Source organism: Vombatus ursinus, unplaced genomic scaffold (genome assembly GCF_900497805.2).
Source record: "Vombatus ursinus unplaced genomic scaffold, bare-nosed wombat genome assembly UNPS02000749.1, whole genome shotgun sequence".
Taxonomy (NCBI): domain Eukaryota; kingdom Metazoa; phylum Chordata; class Mammalia; order Diprotodontia; family Vombatidae; genus Vombatus; species Vombatus ursinus.
The window spans coordinates 10,346,290-10,352,169 of record NW_020940527.1 but is presented as its reverse complement, the minus strand read 5'-3'; the positions used below and the strand labels follow the sequence as shown (position 1 = coordinate 10,352,169).

At 42.6% G+C, this 5,880-nt stretch overlaps 1 long non-coding RNA gene across 1 annotated transcript; it reads right to left on the bottom strand.

Annotated features, from left to right (window-relative positions):
• Positions 1-272: 272 nt before the first annotated feature.
• LOC114040023 lies at positions 273-4,455 on the bottom strand. Its single transcript, XR_003568730.1, has 3 exons — positions 4,363-4,455; positions 4,050-4,146; positions 273-551 (listed from the first exon to the last, which is right to left on the bottom strand). It is a non-coding gene; the product is annotated as an uncharacterized LOC114040023 (long non-coding RNA).
• Positions 4,456-5,880: the final 1,425 nt, after the last annotated feature.

Below are 5,880 nucleotides of genomic sequence, written 5' to 3'. Positions count from 1 at the left end.
GGCGATTTTCACCATCAAGAGCTATGTGAGCTGAGAGTTGAGTTACAGGGAGAAAAAACCTATGACATTTGGCAGGATCTCCTTTTATTGAAGAACAAACATTTTGGAAAATTAAATGTAGATGGTAGGTTCCTAGCATGTTAAGGAAACGTCAATCTATCTGGCATTGGTTTGACCATTAGGAATTTATATCGAGGCTCTGATGTACCTCAATGTTATCCAACAAAAGCATCAATGGGAAATAAATCTTTTATACCCATTTGTCTCTGTAATGGTGCCTGTGTCATGAAACGAAACTTCAGTAGCCAGGCTTGGCTCGAGGCAAATCTATGGAACTGGTGGGGTTCTTGACCATGCTCCCCTTCCCAGTGGTCTGATTCCTACGTGGGGAGCCTTCCTCCAACTTTACTCCCATTTGGAATATGTGGCGGCTTCATGTTGTTTCCTCCATGTCTTGGCTTCCAGGTTTGCTCTTGTCTCTTGAGGTAGTGCTACTCATGCTACCCACAACACCTGTCTCACAGAATTGTGAGGAAAGTACCTTGCAAACTCTAAAACACAGAGATGCATGTGAACTGTTATGATGATACCTTTACTAATATCCCCTGAGGCTTCACTGGTTCTCAAAGACAATACCAGAGTAACACAAATTTCAGCAGGGCCTACCAAGCTAGACTGGTTTGGCCTAGGGATAGATTGTATTTCTATTGTCCAGTCTAGGACCAGCCTAGCAATATTCAAAGAGGTTCATTACCAGGTTGGTCATTGGGCATGAAAAGTATTGTGGGATTTAATGCCTTATCACATATTGAGTCAACAACATGATATGGAACTGAAAAACAAGAAAGTCAAATTGATTCTATTCTGTAATTGATTTCATTTTGTATCACCACCATTTTGTGTAACTACCTAAGTCACATTTCATTTCTCCCTGAACTAAGTTTAGAAATTCAGTTTTCTTGCTAATCACTGTTCTATTCTTATGTCAAGAAAATCTGTGATCCTTGAAGGATGCAGGTGGATGCCAGGGAGTCTGGTCTGTTATCTGCAACACTGACTGTCCTTCAGGAACGTCTGGTCTGTTATCACTGTGACGCTAACTAGCCACAGAAGTGGACACCACCAGTGACCTTTCCATGGAGACAAGATGGAAGGAGGGGTTGTCGCTAACCCTGAATTCCAAATTTTCAGTCAATCATATTATCCCCCACATCTATCATGCTTCTGACTTTGTAATCAAACATATCGTTTTCTCCATCTATGCAACAGGCTTGATAAAGGAGACGTTTTCTTACAATTGGTGATATCCAAAAGTGGAGAGTACTGCCTTAGGAAGCAGCAGGTCCACTCTGCCCCTCACTCCCTTCAACTCATGGCTTCCCTCATTAGAATATAAGCTCCTTGAGGTCAAGGACATTCCAATGTTGAAATCTAGGGATTCTGTGATGGATTTTCTTGTTGTTCACAGCAGATCTAGCAGACCCTCTTCTAATAGATGGGTCTGATCTGTTTGTCAGTGGATATCCTGATGAAATCATGGATCCTTTAAGGATTGAACCTGGGGTAAGTAACAGTACTGTGTGAGGAATCTGTTTCATGTTTGCTCAACTCTTTAATTGGTGAAATCTATCATTAAGCATATATTGGTACTTGCTGTGTGCCCAGCCCTGTGCTAAGGACTATAATAATAATAACAAAAACTAGAATTTATATAGCATTTTAAGGCTTGTAAAACTTTACATGTGTAATGTCTTTAGATCCTCACAACTACCCATTTTACAGATGAGGAAACTGAGACAGAGAGGCTAAATAACTTGCCTGGGATCACACAGGTAATAAATGTCTAAGGCAGGATTCAAACTCAGGGCTTCCTGACTCTAAGTCTAATACCCTATTCACTATACCATCTGACTATTCGGGGATTACAGAAAAAGGAGGGGAGCCTGAGAAAGGGAACTAGATAGTTGGAGAAAAAACTAGTATCAATGAAACAGAAGGAGATGAGGTAATTAGCAGTCATCTTCCTTGTCTCAAGACCTCCTGGAACCCTAGTTATCATTCAAGGATCAGTTCAAATGCTACCCTCCTCCAGATTTTCCCCTCTACAAACCCTCTATGAATTGACTTCAGGGAAGCTAGGCAGTACAGTGGATAGGTCTCTGGGTCTAGAGTCAGGAAGACTTGTGTTCAAATCCAGCCTCAGACACATCCTAACTGTGTGACCTTGGGCAAGTCGCTTAACCTCAGTCTGACTGTTTTCTCATCTGTAAAATGGAGATAATAATAGCACTTACGTCCAAGGGTTGCTGTGATATTCGGATGAGATAATAAAAGTAAAGCTCTTATTATAGTGCCTGGCACATAGTAGGTGATGTGTAAATGTTAGTTATTATCATATTTTGCATTTTAGAGGCATCATGGTATGGTGCATAGAGGGCTAGTTTTGGAGTCAGGAAGACCAGGGTTAAATTTCCGTTTCTGACACTTATTGGTACTGTGACTTTAGGAAAACTACCTAACATCTCAGTGCCCAAAGCAGCTCTCTATGATTGTAAATTGTAGAGCCCATTGAGAATTCCCTACTCTGTCCTGGTGAAATCATAGATCCTTTACATCTGTCTGTCTGTCTGTCTCTTCACACATATATTTATATAATGTGTGTTTTTCCATACATGTATGTATAAATTTATGTAAACATACATGCATATGTTATCATGTTTTCCCCATATATGTTTTTTTTCCCCAATAGAACTTAAAGCTCCTTAAAGACAGGAATTATTTTCCTTTTGCCTCTGTTATCTTCAGTGCCTAGCACAGTGTGTAGCCCATAGGAAGAGAGAGTGGGCCTGGACCTAAGATTTCAGTGTTATGGGAGAGAAAACTCCTTCTGCCAAGGCAAGCTAGTACTTTGCACTTTGTATTTTATAATCTTAGAGAGTTACTTAGAATTGACTATGACCTGGAGCACGGTAGGCATTTAAAAATGCTTGGTGAATTGAATTGAAATTAATGGGTTCACAAGTTAAGGGGTCAAAGATCCCTGTATTGGGAATTCAGAGAACTAGGTTCAAATCCTTCTTTTGCCATTATCTAGCTATGTGGCTGGGCAAGTTACATGCCATCTTGGGCCTCAGTCTCTTTGTCTATTAAATGAGGTGAGATTGAACTGGATGACCATGAGGTTTCCCACACTTTGATTCGTAAGATTTAAAGATGGGCCTGAGAGGCTATCCATCTAGTCTGACTTGTTTTTCTTTCCTTTTCAATTGGTGAGAAAACTGGAAGTTCAGAGAGGGAAGTGACCACTTTTTCCACTTTATCATGGAATTGTTAGGGTGGAATGGGGGTAGTCTCGGGGAAAAGCTCCCAAGACTAACTCACATGCTTCCTGGGCAAGACATTTTCTTTTTTGCTTAGGTGTTGCTTTGTGCAGCAGGCTATTTGCTGCTCTCCAAGATGCTAATTTGGACTAATTTAATTAACAACTAGTGTGGTCTTGAATGCCATTTGATACTTGGAACTGCAGCCATAACATCGTGGAGGATGACCTGGCCTGCCCCCTCATAACACCTGGCTTGATTGGCACATGTGTGTATATGTATTTATGTGTGCACATGCGCATGTGTATGCATGCACACACCGCACACACCACACACACATGTACACGACGAGCAGAGCCAAAAATCTCGGGAGCAACCAAAATTCCTTTTTTTTCCTGGGGGCGTGGTAGTGAAGGTTTTTGCTCTAGCTTATAGAATCAGTGCTGAACCCTGAACTTGAGCCCTGAATCTTCATTTATTTTGGAGAGACAAGGGGAGGAGGAAGTGGTGAGCCTTTGCCCCAGCTGGGCCTAGGCCAGTGACTCAGGCAACACCAGCATTAGCAGCAGGGACTTGTTCCTGTCTGTGTGCCCTTCCCAGTCAAGCTAAGACAAGATTTTCTCCCTGTTCCTCCTCCCCCACCAACCCCCAAACTCCCTCCTCACCACACCCGATGACAGACAGACAGAAGCAACAAAATGTTCTTTGTAAGTGCAAGAGGGTGCCTACCTGATGGCCTTCTGATCACTGCTTGCTGCTCCCAGGTAGTGGTTTTGTCCTGCTTAGTCATTTCATGTTTCCCCATCAGAACAGGCTGGCCCTGATTCTGGAGAGAGGAGAGCCAACACTGATCACTGGGACTTTACATTCTGTGTCCTAGCTGTCCTGTCATTCTAAAAATGCTTAAGTGCCGGGGAGAGAGGGAGGTGGAAATAGTGAGTTTATGCATTATCGCCAAGAAAATGAGGATCTCATGGAGAGTACTAGATGGGAAATCAGGAGACCTCTGTCCTAGACCTGGTTCTTTCACTAAGGTTCTTACCAGTTCTTATGTTATCTGGAACTCCAGGCCTCCGGGGATCATAGGCTGTCTAAGATGCCTCTACGTGTCTGAACACCTGCCACAGGAGCTCCCCCACAGGGCTTTGACTGAGAAGGTTGAGGCAGGGAGGACAGGAAAGGCTAAATATCTTCCTTTCTTCTGGCTTTGCCTCTTTGGTTGTCCGTGTTTCTATCTACTCTGGGCCCAGAATCTGATGAAAAGAAAACTCTGTGGCTGCCCCAGAAGCTGTGTCTTCTTTCTTCTGTCCCCCCACCCCCACCCCATTCTCAGATCCTGAAACTGGGGCTCAACCCACTGGCTGACTCTTGAATAACACAAATTGTCCCAATACCTAGAATTAAAACTCATTTTTCCTTAGGCCTTTTCCCAACCCCCATTGAGGCCACCCTTTCAATTTCTTACACCTAGCAAAGCTCAGAATTGAGCAGTATCCCTAGGAAGGCCAGACATTTCTTGCTACACAGTTCATTTGAGATGGATTCTAGAGGCAGCTATACCTTGTGCCAGAAACTGAGGGTGCACTTAATTAGGGGTGGCTGTTTCTCTTTTTCTCTCTAGAGATGTTGTGGAAGGAGCAGTGGATTGCAGTACAGCACACTGGGGTTCTAAACCTGATGGTACTACTTCCTAGCAGTTTAATGCTGGGTAAATCACATCCTCTTGGGGCCTCAGTTCCTTCATCTGTAAAATGGGTATAGTAATAACTGTATTGCCTACTACACAGGTTTTGTGAGGATCAGATCAGTACTACATACCAATAATTTTGTCATTTACAATGCCATCTAAAAGTAGAAGAGTCACTTGGAAACACTATCTTTACTCTCCCCCTGGAATTCTGTCCTTTCTGCTGGATCAAATCACAAGGAGGCTAAGAAAATGAATGAGAGAGAGGTGGGGGTGGGGAGAGGGAGAGAGACAGAAAAAGAGACAGACAGAGACAGAGACAGAGACAGAGAGAGGGAGACAGAGACAGAGACAGGGACAGACAGAAAGGCAGAGACAGAGACAGAGAGAGAAACACACACACACACACACATACACACACACACAGACAGAAAACTGGTGGACTGGTTGGCTTCCATTGTTTCATCTAATTCCCAAATTCAGCTCAGAAAAACAAAACTTAATAGTAAGAATAACGACAGTAACAGAAAACAAGCCAAGAAGAATTTCTTTCTTTCTTCCCTCTCTCTATAAGGGAGGAAATCAGAATTCTTCCAGGTTAGTTTGTTGGTCATTTTCAGTTTTGTTTCTTTATGTTTATGGGCCACACATACTTTTGCAAGAGAAAGAAGGTACATTTTCATGCAGTAATAATATACCTTTGTAGAGCACTTTACGGTTATCAAGCGCTTTTATGTACATGATCTCATTTGGCCAAATGAGATCATTTGTGCAAAAGCTTTTTGCAAACTTCAAAATATTAATGTCTTCTACTTCTTCTTCTTCTCCTTCTCCTTCTCCTTCTCCTTCTCCTTCTCCTTCTCCTTCTCCTTC